General features: G+C 26.8%; 1 protein-coding gene across 2 annotated transcripts in view; it reads right to left on the minus strand.

The window, feature by feature from the left end:
• Positions 1 to 18,774, minus strand: part of mmd (disintegrin and metalloproteinase domain-containing protein mind-meld) — a 641,110-nt gene that overhangs the window by 486,837 nt on the left and 135,499 nt on the right. Inside the window, exon 2 of one of the 2 annotated variants that reach the window (XM_088196880.1) lies at positions 7,816 to 7,854. The exons of the other annotated variant lie outside the window; for it this stretch is intronic. The gene's annotated coding sequence lies outside the window, so the exon portion shown is untranslated. The remainder of the gene's footprint in view (positions 1 to 7,815; positions 7,855 to 18,774) is intronic. 2 annotated transcript variants of the gene reach the window in all.

Raw genomic sequence — 18,774 nt, forward strand, 5'->3', positions numbered from 1 at the left:
AATAAATTGCTAAGAGAAATAAAAACGTATCGCAAACAAACAGGATACGTAAAAAGTTTATTCATATTATTGTCAAGGTCAGAGTCTTAGAATATTAGGATTAAGGATAGACACACTTGACAAATGGTGTTGAAGTAAAATGTATCTCTTGGGTATAAAGCATAATAAAAAATAATATCTCCTTTAAAAATGACACACCATACGCAAAACGAAAATTGCGCACACGGAAATTCAACAGAGTGATAATTCCGAACATTTTTAACAGCGCACACGAAAATTTTGCACAATATTTTTATTTTCGCTGTTTGCAATTTTCGTTGTATATAATTTTAGTGTTCGCAATTTTTTTTTTTTAGGAAGAACGACAAAGTATAATAAATAAATAAAATTTCGATCTTTATCCATAAAATAACGACTAGTATGCAGTTTGAAATGCTACTCATATAAAAAACACAACTGAAAAAAAATCACAGAGTAATCGTAACTTAACAAATGATAAAAAATGCAAGCCGCGATAACAGTAGCACCAAACAAAATTAAAGAGCGACAAAAAAATACTGAACAAATCCGTTAAGGAGCTTAACGCTCTGTTAGAAAAGGTAAAAAATCAATTAATTCAACATTATCTGAAGAGCTTATCGGCTACTAAAGCCAACGATTACATACTATGAAAGGCCACGAAAAAACTTAAGCAACCAATACAACAGTCTTCGTCAATAAAAACACAAACGATAAATGAGCTAGAAATGACAAAGGTAAGGAAAAATATTTGCTGCTAACTATAGTGTATTCACACCATTCAACACTTCTATTTGATTAACTTGAAGCACCTCTTCAAATGAGCTTACAGATAAAAAAAATCACGGGGAAAGAAGTTATGCAAATAATACTTACACACTTCGACCCAAGGAAAGCACTAGGTTTTGAAAAAAAATATCTACAAAAGGAATTAAATTCAATAGTTTTATTTATAATTTTATATTATATTAGGACTTAAATACTTTCCTACGTCATGGAAAATATCTGAAATCATAATGATCTCGATACTAAAAAAAAACACCCGGGGAATTAACCTCTTAGAGAGCAATTAGCTCACTGCCCATAATGTCAAAAGTATTCAAAATATTACTTCTGAAATGTTTGAAACGCATAATCTAAGAAAAAAACTAAATTCCAAACCAGATATTAGATAAAAATATGATGATAAAAATATTAATAATGATTATATATAAAATATATATATTAGATTTTAAATTTTTATCGCGAGATATATATATATATATATATATATATATATATATATATATATATATATATATATATATATATATATATATATATATATATATATATATATATATATATATATATATATATATATATATATATATATATATATATATATATTTATATATATTAAGATAAGATATAGAGTAATAACGAAGTTTGTACTCTCTCAAAGACGTATCTTATACGTAAGGATTAGGTGCAGGGGCATTTAAGCTCAGTCCTAAAAGTGCTGAGCTTTCCCTCTTTTTTTACCACGAACCACTAACAACACACATAGATTAGTGTACCTTTTTCTAATCCCAATCATGGGCACTACATTTTTACTCAATATACAAGAATTTAAACCTTAGCGACGCATCAAAAGCACATTTCGATCCCTGATTTAATAAAGATTTGCACAATTTGAAGGCGCCGCGCTGGTCCACTAATTAAGATTTATCTTTTCAATGTTATTTTCTACTTTTCAAATTGAATTGAAATGATAAATAGCTTTAATTAAGCGATGCTATTTTATACGGCGTGGCTATGAGCAAATGTTTCTTAGATGCCACTTGTACGAAAACACCCCCACGAATGAAATATTATAATATCTCATTATTAAACGAATAATTAAAGAGCGAGACGAAGTTTAAAAAGGGGAGAAACATATTAAAATGGATTATTTTTAATAATCCTATTACTTGACATTATCTAAATTGGATTAATAATAAGCTTAAAGGTTTAAATCATCAGTATTTATGTTATGTATATGTATGTATATATGAAATCTTTATATTTTATAATTTAATCGAATGTAACGCTTACAGACAAAATTTGTAGTAGAGTATCACTTTTACTTTAGTTAATAAATTTATAAATACATACAATAATTAAAATATATTTTTCTTATTTAATTTGACTCTATTCTACTGCGTGCTTTGGTGAGTTTTTTATTATTTTGTGTAAACAGGATAGGATAATGGGGTGGATAATATTTTACAGGTTTATTTAAAGATAAACCTTTAGTGGCAGTCTTTAGCATAAAGCTTTTTTTGCAAAGAGAGAGAGAGAGCTAGACGAAAAAGCGCAATGGACATAAATATTTATAGCTCTCTTCCGGACCGTTCGATACGTATATTTTTCTAGTGTATGTACGACGTATTTGTACAACATTTACATGGATATCGAACACCACAAGTTTTGTAATATAATGTGTATAAATATAAATACAAACATTTGTGGCTGTAGTTTTATACTTTGATAAAATATTGATTCAAAGCTTTCGAAACGATTTAAATGTTTGTTTTTGATATAAAAATTATATAACTATTACATACAAAAAATCAAATCTGCTAAAGGTGTGTTTGTTTTTCAATACACAAAACATGTAATGGAACACAATTTTAAATATATTAATAAACATAGGTCTTAAAACTTAGCTTTTTAATCAACCCTCATACCTATATATAAATATAAAAATTAGTAGTATGAATAAAATATTTTAATATTAAACTATGTTTAGTCTTAAATAAAACTATTTAAAATCCTAAATAAATCATTTTTAATAAAAAATAAAATTATCTTTTATTTTAATTACACTTTGCATATGTTAATTATTTTCCATTTAAAAAAATACTTAATTTTATTCCAAATATAAACACTCATGTAATCTATAACTAGTATTTCATCTATGAGAAAACCTACGCAATTATAATAAAACAGGACATGTATGTGTGGTTCTCGATTTTGCAGTGACGATGCGTCGTCAAAGGCGAGTATTTGTCGCATTTTCACGCATCAAGTAATCCTAACTACTCGGCAGCTTCCATCCAGGTAACTCGGCGAACTCTGGCGCCAGTTATTGGAAACTGGGGGTGGGAACTAGGGTGGCTATACACTCTATAGGGGATGAGACTGGAAGGTGAAATCTTTCGGCGGAGAAAGCAGCGCCAAGATGAGGATCTGATCCTGACCAAAACTTGGTTCGGTGTAGGCAAGGCCTTTGATAATGTGGCTGTGGTGATAAAACTTGGGCTGAAAAGTCGACAATTGTGCAATGGGGGCTCGTACCGTTTGATGTTAGGGCATTGTTTTTACCTCGATTAAATTCGGCCTTATCCGGACTTATCCTCTCTAGGAGCTTCTTCATATTGACGATTTATTGTTTCGAAACGTTTTGTTTGTTCAGACGTGTACATAAATCTGTTTCTTTATATTTATTTGCCGAGGCTTTTGGCAAACTTGCTAGATCAGCTATAATTTCAAGGACGGTGTTGAACGATATAAAAATATATACAAAAGGCTAACGCGTTATTCCCGGGTAATTTAATAAAAATCAACCATTAAAAATATGAATAATAACACAATGCAACAAAATTTTTTCTACAAAAATATAAATAACCCTAAACAGACTTTTGCTAAGCTATGTACTTATTATTCCTGACAATTTATTTGACAAAAATCTTACTTTATTTTTGAATTACAATGAATATAAAATTATATTTATATTTTTATGATTGATTTACGTTGATAATAATAAAACAATAAATGTTGTTATTATTAAAATCGTTAAGAATAACTTTAGTGATAAAAATACTTATTTCTGTATTAAAAACATGTATATTTTAAGTAAGGTCATATGTATATCAAAATTGCTGCAAATATTACCCATATCATTTATTTATTCATCCTCTATGTTCATATTAAAAAACTGCTTTAGAAACAAAAACTTTAGATTTTAGCAAACCAAAACTAATAAAAAAAATTATAAAAATATGTAACAAAAACCTAACCTTACTTTACTCTTAATAAATTTAATTTAATTTGTTTCATATATTCAATCATAATTAATAATAAAAAAAATTAATGAATATTATTTTCAATAATTTATCGAAGTGAAAATTTAATTATACCTTAATTGCTTTTAAACAAAATCAACGATCTTAACTTCATTATTAATAACATTTTCGCAAAGTTTGGGAAAATTTAATGAAAAATACCTATTAACTAATTGAATATTTAAATCGCTTAAAAACATACAGTGTGTACTGTAATAAAAAAAATATGTATATAATCTATATGTTAAAAGTGGATTTAAATTGGACGAATTTATACATTTCTTACAATCATATATTTGCAACATTTTCTACAAACGATTTGTTTAAAACAATGGACCATTTGATTTTAATTGCGTGTTTAATCATACAGTTAGTACTAAAAAAATAGTTTATATTTTTTAAGTAATCGTTAACACGGAAACGTTAACGTATTTTATCGTATGGTTTAATACTGCCTCTAGCTTAAAATAATTAATTTTTTCCCAGTACTAAACTTTTTAGTAAATGTATATTTGAAATGTTATATATCATAATGAATGAAGGCAATCATTCGATTTAAATGTTGGAATTAAGAAATGTTTATAGATAATATATTACGATGGATTTGTTATATTAATAATAATATTATTTATGTATTTATGTTATTAGATTACCATTTATAAAGTAAAGAAATAACAGTTTAAATTATTGGCACTACTTTTTAAATGTTAGTTTTACAGAAAAGACAATCACTGTCTAAATTATTTTATCAAAACAAAAACATATTTTGTTTGATAGAATTAATCAATATTATTGCTTTTTATCTATAATATAATATTGCCACAATCACAAAATATGTTTATTACTAACAAAATAATCAAACTATAACGCAGTTTATCGTAAGGTTCAATATAACATATTGCTAACATTAATTATAATTATTTTGCCTCTGTTTCCTAAGCAATAGACGTTGAAGTTAATGAATCTTAAAAGCAATAAATAAAGGTAGATATCTGATCTGAAAGATATTAAAATTAAAAAGGGTCAATGGCAGATATATTTTGATTTATAAAATGTTTATGTTTTATGTTTTTTAATAATAATAACAATTGGTATGTTTTTATTCTAAAATGTGAACTTATTTGATAATTATAAACTGAAGAATTACAGTTTAAAGGTCTTAGAAAATTATTTCATTGGCTTCGAAAATAAAATAAATAACATTTATATTTTTTGCTTTACAGAAATGACCAAATACTTTATTTTATTGAAAAAAATAAAATATTCAGATTTTCTTAAATTTACGACTGTTGCTTTGACACTTGTGACTTTATTTTTACTAAAAATAAAAATCAATATCTTTGAAATAAATCAATATTATACAACCATCAGGTTATTTCATTATATACATTTGCGAGAGACATTATCTGCAGTATTAAAAAAAAAAAATATAGAATTTATAAAACAATTCGTTTATCAGAATTGTAAAAGAAAAGTAGTATTTAGATATTTTTACTAGATCTAGATAATTAACACTTAGTTTAAATATTAATTATACGAATTATATTGTAGTAACCTAATTTTTTGTTTACCCAAAGAATTTTATTAAATATTTGCAAAACTCTACTCTTAGAAAAAATATAGATAATAAATATACTGCAATTTTTTATCTTGACTCTCAACAAAACTCTGATAAGACCATTGACAAATATATAAATTTACGTAAAAAGCAAAGCATACAATAACGTTATATTAAATATTAGAATGACATACATGTATCTATAATATATACAAAGTATATTGTAGGAATAAATGTATTTAACTTATGATAGATTATTATAATTGTTAAATGTGTTTAAGTAATAATTATTTATTTGATGTTTAAAAAGCATCTTAAAATATAAAATATTAAAATTTAATGAAACAAAATACTATTAATATTGAAACTATGATAATTTTTTATTTAAAATAAAATGCAGATATTTCATCACACAAAAGTGTAAAGTGTATCGCAGAAAAAGTTTCAAAAGTTAAACCGTCGACCTCAACCTACATTGTTAATCTTGCGGAAGCTTTGGAGAATGCATTACGTTTGGGCACGCTTCCAAAATATTTGCTTTTAATGTATTTTTATTAAAAATTTGCAAAAGCATTCTTTTCTCTCTTCTTCTCTTCCTCTTTCATTTCTGCTCCCTCTTTTTATGTGTTTATTTATTTTATTCTTTGGCAACGGCCAACGTTAAATGCTTCTTAATTATTTTTGCTGCACGGTGTCGACTTGCTGTTTACTAATTTCACAACGTAATTACGTTAAATTAAACGTGCATTTAATTTTCAATGAATTTTAACGAAAATTTATTTATATTATAAAATATATTCAGAATATTCAGAAGAAAAAAAAATTAGTAGAATATATGTTTTTTAAGCTACGACTTAGTCGTAGTGATTTATTAAATATTTTTTTATGCGAAAGAAAAAAATACTGCCTAAATATATTACTTAGTTGTTTTTGTTTACTGTAATAAAATGAAGCCAAACTCTATCGTTATTTAAAAGCTAAGAAAGATTATGCTTATGACCTAGAAAATAGTCAAGATTATTTTTTATCGCGAGTTAATTCTCTCATAATGGTTGATGTGAGACTCAAGACTTGCCTGAAGATGTAATCAAAGAAATCATGTCCAAACTAACTAAATAGTATATATTTCATAAAGCTAAAAAATTTAATAAGCTGTGCGCGTAAAAAAATATAATAAGTAGTTAATCTAAAAATAATAAAAAAAACATTTGCAATTATTTTCTGATCTCTAAGTGGCAAATTTCTGATAATACATTTCGTTCATTCCGATTGAACATTTGTACTTGTTATTAAGATTAACTGCTAAATATTTTTCGCATTGTTTTTCTGTGCATTCCAATGACGTTAAGAACTAGTAAAAAGTGATAAAATATTATCATGAACTTAAAACTACAAAAAATAATATTACTGATGAAAATAAAGGTAAAAAGTCAGTCGTTGTAAATAATGACTAACAATTGGATAGACTTTATAAGTAATTTGAAGAAGTGTCTAAGATTGATCAGTTTATCCGATACTATGCGCGCGATGAGTGCCAAAAAATACAGCACGTGTATGCCGTAGGAATTAAGAAAATGGATTAAAATATTAAACAAAGTATATATTTTAACGGTGTTTAAAATATATAAAGCGATCGCACGATTAAATAATTTAAATCTTTATCTAACAAATATCTTAAATTTGCGATATAAAATTTCGCATGAATTACTTAAATAACTATAAATAGTTAAAATCGTGTTCCGGGCATCCGATCACAGCCTTAGTTTAAAAGGAGATTTTTTAAGTCATGATGGGAAGGCGGATGTCTGGCAATGTAAGGGAATATTTCTTTAGTGATTTATTAGTATTATAAAAACTTTTACGCAAAATCCGCGGATACGGGACCGAGTCAGGGGATCAGCACATTTAAATACGATCTAGGGTCGAAACTCTCTTTTCTCTCGGTTAGACCGGCAATTTTTTTTACTTGGTTTTTCCGGAACGATAACCGAAAAATTATCAGCTATAATTAATTTTACTTTCAAATAGCAAACGGAACACTTTGCGCATAAATCCAAGAAATATGCAAAAGGATCTGAAATGTTAGACTCCTTATTTGGGATTTAAGCATTGCTTTTAAATTAAATATTTTTTAATGGTTTATGTACTTACGATAGTCCTATTGCAATAGTAAGTAGAAGTAGAAAGTACCTGAAACAAAAAAAAAACAATATATAAATAAAATTAATTATTTTTTACTTTCACATTTAAATGCGTAGAAAGTTTATCAAGGTTATAATTTGGGTAACTTATGAAATTTAAAATGATATATTTAGCTTTTATATAATACAATGATTAGTAACAATTTCTATGGCTATATAAAGACTTAATTAAAACATTTGTAACATTTAAATTCCTCAATTATTTTTTGCTGAGAGTATTTTGACATTTTGTGAAGCCTTATCATTATCATAAATATAAATGGTACTAAAAAATATTAATAATTTAAATAGCTTTTACTCTTCAGCATCAATATATTTTATAAATTACTATTAAATTATAATATTTATATAGTTATGTTGTTTGGATTGAGTGAACATATTTAAATTGATATATAATATTATGTGCCTATATTGAAATAGGTAATGATTTTCACAATATATAATATATATATTATATTTTTACTTCTATACTCAAAACAACAACTAACATTTCACAAAGAATATAGTACCTACTTATATAACATTTAATTTAATCCATTGTTTGTATAGTACGGCAAAATGACCCGCAAATTTTCCTTTATAAACCGTACGGCAAAGTCACAAATAACCCATAATTTGTTCTTCTCCATTCCTTGTTTTTCGTAAATGTTTTTTATTAATATTAACCTTTGTAGAACAGTGACAATTCAAAAAAACTGCAAATATTATTTTTTACTCACTTATTTTATTTTTTAATTTATATATATTTTAAGACATAATAATAGTTTATGATGATTAAATTCCTTTAAACAAATTTAGTTACTTTATATTTTTTACGTGTAAAGCGTTTTTAAATCACTTATATATTATTGAAAAAATACGAGTAATTAAGTATATATGTTATTTAGATCGTTGACTTTCTTCTGTCAAAACTAGATAAATCCAAGATTGATGGAAAATTGCAATCCAGAGATTTAGGAATAGGTGTTCAAATTGCTTTATTTTGAGCATTAATGTATATACCATATATTAAATAGCATTTATAAAATAAACGTTGCGTTGTTTAGTTCTGTTTTTTAATGAAGAATATGAACGGAAGAATAACCTAAAACCTGAAATGTTTTTGTGATCAGCATAATTTGTTTCGAAATGCCTACGAAGTTTAACTGGAGCTAATGAACTATTCGCGAATATTTTATGACATAAAATACACATTGTATCAGTAGATTACTAAAAAAAATTAAAAACCGTTATAATATTTTTATCGGATAATAAACAAATATGCAATTTCAGTAGAAAAAAGTAATCTTTACCTAAACCCATCCTAACTTATTTTTTAGTATTATACAATCTTTCACTCTTATGTTCATATTATTTTGAACAAATTTACGATACAATATTAAAATTTCGTAATTTTGTGAAAAACATCATAAACATTAAGTCTTTACTGTATAAAAAAAAACCGCATGTTTTACCACTCCCCGTGGCCCCGGTGTCATTATTAATTTCGTCCGAATATTAAACAGTGACCACGATGGGCGTACCCGTTTCGCCCCGTAATTAACAACAGATACTTTCCGAGGCAAACAACACTCGTTTCTAAAATGGAGCGGAACTTTGGAGCGAGAACACGGAAAAGAAAAGACCCGTCGTCAGTTTCGCGAACACCGGATGCTGCTGTCTGGAAAAAGCCTGGAAAACAAACAGGGGATAGCTCGGGGGAGGGTAGAAATCACCTGCCGTTATATCGATACACTATTAACCTACATATTGTGATATAAATTATTATATGTACGTTCGATGCCAGCGTTTATTTTATAAAAATGTGAGAGGCAGACATTAATAAATTGAAATGGATGATTTGAGGTTTGAAGCATCTCGTTGTTGAGTAGCAAAATATCGAAATATCTAACCGAATATCTCAAATATTCACAATAAATAATTAATTGTATTATTTTGTATTAAAGCTTGAATATTGAAGAGCTAATTAATGGCATTACTTTATTTTTGTTATTAGTTAAGTTATGTGTAATTTTATACTGAAAACATAAATCTCAGAATTATGTGATATCTGAAGTGTAAATATTTATTTTTGTAGTTCATTTAATAAATGCTATTTAATTAAATGTTTAAAAGCATTGCGTATTTAATTAAAATCATTGTTTTAAATTTCCCTATGCACGAATAAAAGGCTTTGTTAATTAATGTATATTATTATAAAATGTGACTATCCTGTTGCAATTTATCCATAAATAATTTCACATAACCTTATTATGCGCGCAATAATTAACCACTACGGTTTTGCACGGTAATAATCCAGGACGTGTAATGCTAAAGCTTATAATTTTATACAACAATCCCGGAGACGTTAAACCCTTCAAATATTTAACCAGAGCCTCGCAGGTGTACGTGGCAAGTGTCCCTTGGTGTGTTCCTATTTACCTTTCTTGTACGCAATATTAAATTTGGCGAAGCTTTTAATAAGAAAAAATCTCTCGACGTGCAACCGGCCTGAGGAAAGTCAACGACGTGGAAATTAAAGCGAGAAATATCTATATACCTATGTATAGCATAGGACGGGCAGAAAAGAAATAATATTTTCATAAATTCTCCTATATAAATTTACGCTTTTTTGTGAAATTTTATTTTCAAAAGTCACTGATTATAAGTAAAAGTAGTGTATTAAAATACATAGTTTTATGTTAGTACTACTTTTATTAAAACAAACAGAATAACACTGTTCAGTGTATGAAATACATAATAGCTGTCTTATATGTATTTTTTTTATATAATTTTATTAATTTCATACTTTTATACAATAGAAGTCTTAAAGATATGTTTATGTATAAATTGCTTTTAAAACCACAAAAAAGGTATTTTAAGGCTCCTGAGTATAATTTTTCAGCAAAGATAACTAAGCTTATTACATATTGCTTGCTTTTTAATATGGTTTTATTCTTAAATAATAATTGTTTTCAATTATTTATATTATTAATTATGATGTGTCATTAATGTTTATGTTTGGTAAACGTAGCTACTAGAGTCTCCAATTCGAGTAATCGAGTACTCGATACTGGAGTATTTTTGTCTATTTTTCAAGTACTTGATAATCGAGTATTTTGAAAATTACTCGATTAATACTCGAAATTAAAAATTTTTGAAATATTTCAGAAACAAAAATAACTTTAACTCGGTTCGGTAAAGATTAACGTCTTGCTTTTATTTGGCGTTTATGCCTGAAGTCCCGAGTTAGAGCGGTTACTATCAGGTATAATTTTTTCATAGTTCCATAGTTGCATAGTTCCGGTCGTCGGCTATGTTAGTGGGTACGGCGGAGAAATTTCTTTTGTGTTTTCTGTTCGACAGTCCCGACTTATCTAATTTATGGCAATGAACAATATGAAATATCAACAAAAAAAAATTTAGGTTTTATGACTATGCAGTTGTAGCTTAAAGTGTTGTAAATTGTTTATACTGATCCCTCAGCTTAAAATATAAATCAAAACAATTGTATGTTTTAAAGGCATTTAAAGTAAAGTCAGTTCTTTGCGAACCGTTTAGCTCTAGAGTGAAAGGGATTCACCCAAATACATCTTCGAAGGATATAGATTTAACCCTTTCCGCTCGTATGGTGCGTGAGACGCACCAGTACTTGGGTCTATATTACTCGTCAGGCGCGTCAGACGCACCATTTCAATTAATGAAATATAACGTCGATTTTTGGGTATTTCCTGTGCATGTTTTGAATGGCGTTTTTGCAGTGTTGTAGACAAGAGTTTCAAGAGTCATACCTTATCAAAAAAATATAATTTTTACCTGAATCAAGCCGGGGAGAGCTTATTTATCGGGATAAGTCGGGGTTTTTTTGATGACTAAATTTAACGGCAGATTTGCCGTAGCTTCTCCCAAAGGCAACAGTTGGCGATCGCCTTTCGGTTGACACGCGTCGGTGACGTTTTTATTACCTATTCTGTTTTCGACAGCGGCTCGGTTGTCCGTAATTTGTGTCTAAGTGAAACTATATATAGTGACTGATAATTTTGTTTAATTACTTATTTTGTAATTTTATTGTGAAGTTATTGTAAAGTTAATTTTTAAATATTATTGTGAAAAAATAGTGCTATGGCTAAATATAGTGATTGTGAAGATATGTTTTGTAATGATAGTGTATAATCGTATATTGGGCGACAGTCAAATGGGCGATTCAAAATGGGCGACAGACAAACGGGCGATGGTCTTTTGGGCGATACAATAATAATGCATTACAAATAAATGTGATGCAAATCATGATCTTATAATTAATTAAATAATTAACGTAATTAAATACATACGAAAATATAAGTAATATTTTTTAGAAAAGAATTAAAAGATGAAAACATTATTCGGTCTAAACAAAATATAATATACCTACAAAAGATATATGTATATGTATATTTACTTATCATTTGTGCATATTTAATCATAAAATTAATCACTTAAACAGTTTGATTTTTTTATTCAAGAATTTAAGAAAGTTACTCGATATTATAAAACACTTAGGCTAAAGTCGGTAATTTTATTATAAATACCTACCAAAAAAATGTTTATAGTGGGACCTTACGCGAATTTTTTTTATGTTTTGAGCCTTGAAAACTACTGTGAGAACAAACTTTTGGAATTCCCAAAAATCGCATATTTTACAGTGATCTATTTTAAATTAGATAGGATTGTTATATATAAATATAATAACACAGAACTAGCGTTGATAAGTGTTTATCGTGGATTTCGCCCTTTACGCGATTTTTTTATATTTTGAGACTTTTAAATTGCTGTGAGAACAATCTTTTGGAATTTCCAAAAATCGCATACTTTATCGTTATCTATTTTAAACTGGATAGGGTAGTTATATATAAATATAATAACCCAGAACTAGCGCTAATAAGTGCTTATCGCAGATTTTACCCTTTACGCGATTTTTTTATATTTTGAGAATTATAAATTACTGTGAGAACAAACTTTTGGAATTTCCAATATAATTTTTCGTTTTAACCCTTTATAGGACACATATTTTTGTTTTATTTACATTTTTTGAAAATGAATTAATATCTTATTTGTCGTTTTAGGCTGCAATATTCTAAATTAAGTCAACTTTATATTGAATGGTAAACTGACCTACGGGTGCTCTTGTAACATTAGGTTCATTATTAAAAAAAAACATAGGAAAAATAAACCTTAATTTTGGTGGTATATACATGTACCACTTTGTTCAAGGTGTCCTATAAATAGTTAATGTATATTTTATTAATATTTACAATAAAGCAAGGCGTGCAAGTTTTTTTTAATTTCTGTCGCCCAATAAACCATCGCCCAATTGACCGTCGTCGTCGTATAAAATTACAAACAAATACATATTTACCATACAGCTATTCATTAATAAAAGTTTTGTCTATTTTTAATTAAGAAATATATAAAATAATATGACACTAACTGCAACGTTCCATTTGCCCTTCGATGGGGCGATGAGACTAATATTAGTTTATATAAATATAGATATCTTGTGGGTTTCTTTAATTATGGAAAAAACGTACAATTTGTAATTCTGCGAGCGATGTAAGCTGGCTTCGTTCGCAGGTAGATATATCTAAACCTAAAACCGAGCGGCATATTGTTATTTGTGTATATTTATGGTTTAAACATTTTTCGGTCCCATAAATATTTTGAAAAGGGTCGTCACCCTATTGTGTTAATTTATTGTTATGGATTGCCAACCAATGATACTTGAGAGAACCAAAAAAAATTAAAATGTAATTTAGAGAAATGCAAGTATTTGTTCTGATTTCTTTGTTTTTGATATTAGTTTATTCATAGTTATGCTCTACATATATAATTTTAATTTTTAAAAAGAATTTAACATTTTTCATTTTTCCCGAGCTGGCGACATACCTAGTACGAAAACGATTACGAGTGCAAAGGGTTAAATTCTTCGCACTAATCAGAAGGAGTAGAATATTGTATATTGTTAAGAAAAAAAATCTATTCAAGAAGAATTACAAAATGCTATTTTGTCAATAGTCGAAGGAAATAAGAGAAAAGCAGAGAAGGGAATGAAAGAAGAGAACATAAAAAGAGAGTTCAAAAAATTTTATATCTATAAAAAGCGAACAGATATAAATTAGAAGCCTTATCCAACGCGTTAATGACAATAAGACCAACATAAACAGCAACGGAAAGGGTTTTTTCCATAACGGGAATAATAAAACCAAAGGTTAGCAGTAATATTAAATTCGAGACACTTTTTGCATTATTGTTTTTAAAAAGTATGTTCGTGAAGTTAAAATAATTGTAAAAATTAACATACTAAGTATTTTATTTATTTATTTATATGTGCACGAATTTGAATAATAGCTATTTTGGTACATTTGGTTAATACTCGAAAGTACTCGAGTATTTTAAAATTTTAATATTCGATACTCGAGTAGTTGATGGTTCGAGTAATTGGAGACTCTAGTAGCTACTGAACAATAATCAGTACGACTAAATAAAAAATATATGTCTGCCACTATTAAAATATTGCTACAGACAAGCAATTATTTATTCTTAATTGATCGCTTATAATTATCTACCTGACATATTTATATACACTTTATTCGTTCATGCGAATATAGCAAAAGCACAAAATGTAGATAACTCCTATTTACTCAGACTTTAGCACAAATAATGTCAATTTTTCAACATACATTTTTTTAATAAAGTTAACATTGGACTGATGACTTGTAAACACGTATTCTTGTGTTGTTTAAAAGAATACCATTTTATCTGATCTGGGAATTAGCAAATAAACTTGTCCTTGAATAAATTTAATATTAAAATAAATGCAACCGTTGCTACAAAAAATATGTGTGCACTTTGTGACAACTGACTGTGTGTATGGAACGTATACAAAAAACATATATTTTCCATTTTTATTTTTTATTATAATTTTAATCGAAACTAAAATTCAATAACAAATTAGAAATTTAATATTTTGTATTATTTGTCACTTGTGTTATCATTTTAATTAGTGTCGAAACTAATTATTCATTTACACGTAGTAAATATACTCACTATTAAAATAAGGATACAATTTTCATAAAATAATTGTAGAAGCAATAAAAATATAGTCGGTGATTGAAAAATATCTGTTCCTTACGCAAACATGGCGGTAAAACGTAGGCCGGATATGGACGGCGTAACTCGATTAATTTCGTTACGTCGATTTTCTATTTCGACGTCATTTCCTGCCAATTTTCCTATAATCAAACGAACGTCTGAAAACATACAACGGCTACCGAACAAAACTTTTCCTCCCCGTATAGTTATTTACACGCGACGCCCGTGCAGCGGCTCTTTTCCGGGCTTTTAGAGCTTTCGTGGCTTTCAAAGACATTAGTAGATATTTTGCAAACGGAAGATTTAAAAAAATATTATTTTGCTTTTTAAATTAATAAAAACATACTAATATTGCTACTTAAGTCTGTCTATAAATAAATTCATTTTAACACCATTAATCTGCGCATATTTTTTGCCACTTAAACAGTTCCTAATTGTAAAATATCTTACAATCGAGCAAATTAAATTATTTATAAAATTATTAATTTTTAAAACTTATTTTTTATATTTTTGTGAGTTTATTAAGACTTTCAAATAATAATATATTAAGTTTAACTGACATATTTTTTAAAAAAAAATTTTCAAATCAGGACTTAATAAGTGTACTAAAAAATCATTATTATAGTATACAAATTTTGATATATTCATGAAAAAATGTAATTTAATTATTTTAATAATAAATAACATTTAGAGGTCGTTAATTTTTTTTAGTATTTTAGGTGTATATATATATTATAGTATATACAACTTTGAAAACCTCATAAATTATAATAATATGAATTTTATCAGTAATAATAAGACCATCTATTATACTTCTTAAACATATCTTCGTTTGGCTCATCAGTATTCCATTCGCTTTATATTCGCCTATAAACCTTCGAATATTAATCCATATTAAGATTACAAATATTAATTCATCTGCAAGTATTTTAAGAGCAAATAAAAACGCGCAATAAATCGTACGTTATCGTCCAATATGCATGAAATATATTTTTTTGGCCAAATTTATTCACCTAAAAATCTTTTCATAAGTAAAAACATTTTATCTCTGTTTCACGGATTCAGTGTCAAGGATCATAAATCAACGTAGGCTATTAAACGCACACAGCTCAAAAGTTTTGTTCTAGTTTTTTTATTTTATTGTTTTCACCCAATCATACCATAGAGTGTTACAGAGTCAAATTTCCAAAGAAATATATTAATAAAGTTTTCAAATTAACATCTGGGCCGCATATACACACATACATCTATAGAATGTGAAAACCTTAGTCTTTTGGCGTAGTTTTAAACGAGTGTTTTAAAAATCGAAGCGAAAGTAATTTATGACAGTTTCGAAAAAGCAATGAAAGCTATTAGTTTTGCTCATAAAAATTATCTGAATTCGTATTTTAACTATATCATTATTTATCAACTATAATGATTGCCTATGAAGTCTGCAAGACTCTAAGTATCCATCTGCTATGAATGTAATATACTTCAATTTTTACTTAAAGTTATGGGTAAAAAAATCTCTTACAAAACAATTTTAAGTGAAATATAATCTTATGCAATGTTCAAATTTAAGACATTAAGGTCATTAGATTTTTTTTATTTTAAGCCAGTATATTTTTTTTTAAATAATTGCGCATTAATACTAACGTCTGCTTAAATTAAAAGTGATTTAAGCAGACGTTAGTAACTGGTCGATTTTGTGCTGCAATAACAACTTTTTAAAAATATATACTAAATTGAGACTATTTCTCACACTACCAATTATTCCAATCATTTTTGTAGCCTTTGTGTTTTTTTTTAAAGATACCATTTTTAATATTTTATCTAGAATTCAATAAAAAAGTTTTGTTTCTAGATTTCTTGAAATCATCGGTTGATAAAGCATGTGATTAAATCCTTCATTATTATGGTTTTATTTGATTTACCTAAATTAAGAGTAATTTATCGTTCGGTATAAATATTTATATAATACTGTATTTATTAATAACATGTTTTTCCATATGAAATTGCCCTGGTGTCACAAACAATGCCCGTCGTGGTCAAAAATAATATCAATATGGGTCTGCCAACTATTTTCACCCGTAAATCTGTATTCATGCGTTACGCATGTTTAGCTTTCTAGCATTCCTTATTTTTATACGAATTTTAATATATGGAAATATAAATATTGAATATAGAGTATCGTTGTGAAATATTATTTTTCTCACTACATAATTATTTGCAGTAGTTTTATTTAAAAAAATATTAGAATTTTCTTATTATTTTTTTGTATTCAGATTTGATAGGCGGTTTCTTGAGAGCGTTTTCCGGTTTTACCGATTGCAAAGAACGAATAGAATGATAATTCCGTAATAAAGACTGGCGCAATTGCACCAAATCCTATAATTGAGCAATCATAATATCCCGAACGTTTTCCAGCAAAGCTCTGAAAGCAGTTGAAATAAATGTAATAATCGTATTACGTTTTCTTTCAATAAAATATATTGAATAAAAATCTTATTTTTATTAAAAAAATAAACAATTACTATGAATCTCATACACGTTAATAAGTTTTTAAGATTTTTTTTATCTCACAGATAAACATTGTGATGATTAATTCAAATTGAGTCTTACGTATTAAATGTGAACAAATCTTTACTAATAAGCTACATCATTTCATTAAATAAATAATTTCCTAGATTTTTAGACCATAACGAAAAGGTAATGCAAAGAATACCAATAAAAAATATAGAATTTAATTATTTCTCAATACATTCTATGTAAACAACAATAGGGATTCAGAGAAAAACATTCTACTGAGACTGTATTACAAGTAGTTATAAATGATGGGTTGTTGGCTAAGGATACGAACAAAAGCATTGGGGCAAGAACTTTCGAAACAATAGTCAGATGTATAATATTAAAGAAATTAGAGATATATGTGTAGGTAAAATAGTTTTAAAAAAGTGAAATAATTAAAAAATAATAATAAGCAAAAATTTAAAATAAATTATGCCTATCCCATACAGAAAATAATATCTCACAGTGTACCACAGGGTTAAAAATTAGGACCATTACTGTTTATGATATATATTTATGATATAATTATTATTATAAAAAATGTTAAATTTATCTTTAATTTATTGCACATGTGATAATCTTGAAGAAGTTGTAAATAATTTTAATAATAAATTAAGTATTATATAAATGGGGTTAAAATATAATTTACTTAAACTAAATATATGTTTATTAATTAAAAATATATATTTAATAATAATATAAAAATAGTTATAGAACCTTTAATATAATTTTTTTTTAAATATTTAGGAGTAATTGTAGATGAAATAAATAATTTTAAGGAACGTTGTAATTATATATAAAAAAAAATATAGAAAAATTGGTATATTATTAATGGTGAGTAATATGTTGAGTATAAACACCAAAAAATAATTTACAAAAGTATTATATTACCCCACAAATTTAAACATGCCTAATAAATTAGAATAAACGATGCTGCAAAAAGAGTAGTTTCAAATAAAAATATATTTACTATTTATGAAAACATGAAAATGAATGATTTAGTATTTATATATTAGTAGAAAGTTATTACTATAAATAGAGACAATTTAACGATAGTTAACCACAAGTAAACGAGTTCGGCTAGAGGAATAATGTACGGAGTTGTGAATTCGTACAATATTATTTTAAGGACAATCTGCAAAAATAAAATGTAGTAGGTTTCCTCAATGGAATACAAAAACACCTTTGTGTATTAAGAAATAAATTATAATATTAAATCTATTTTCATATCCTGTTTATGTTTATATAATAT

Source organism: Plectrocnemia conspersa, unplaced genomic scaffold (assembly GCF_051122295.1).
Source record: "Plectrocnemia conspersa isolate PC_06_02 unplaced genomic scaffold, ASM5112229v1 ptg000011l, whole genome shotgun sequence".
Taxonomy (NCBI): domain Eukaryota; kingdom Metazoa; phylum Arthropoda; class Insecta; order Trichoptera; family Polycentropodidae; genus Plectrocnemia; species Plectrocnemia conspersa.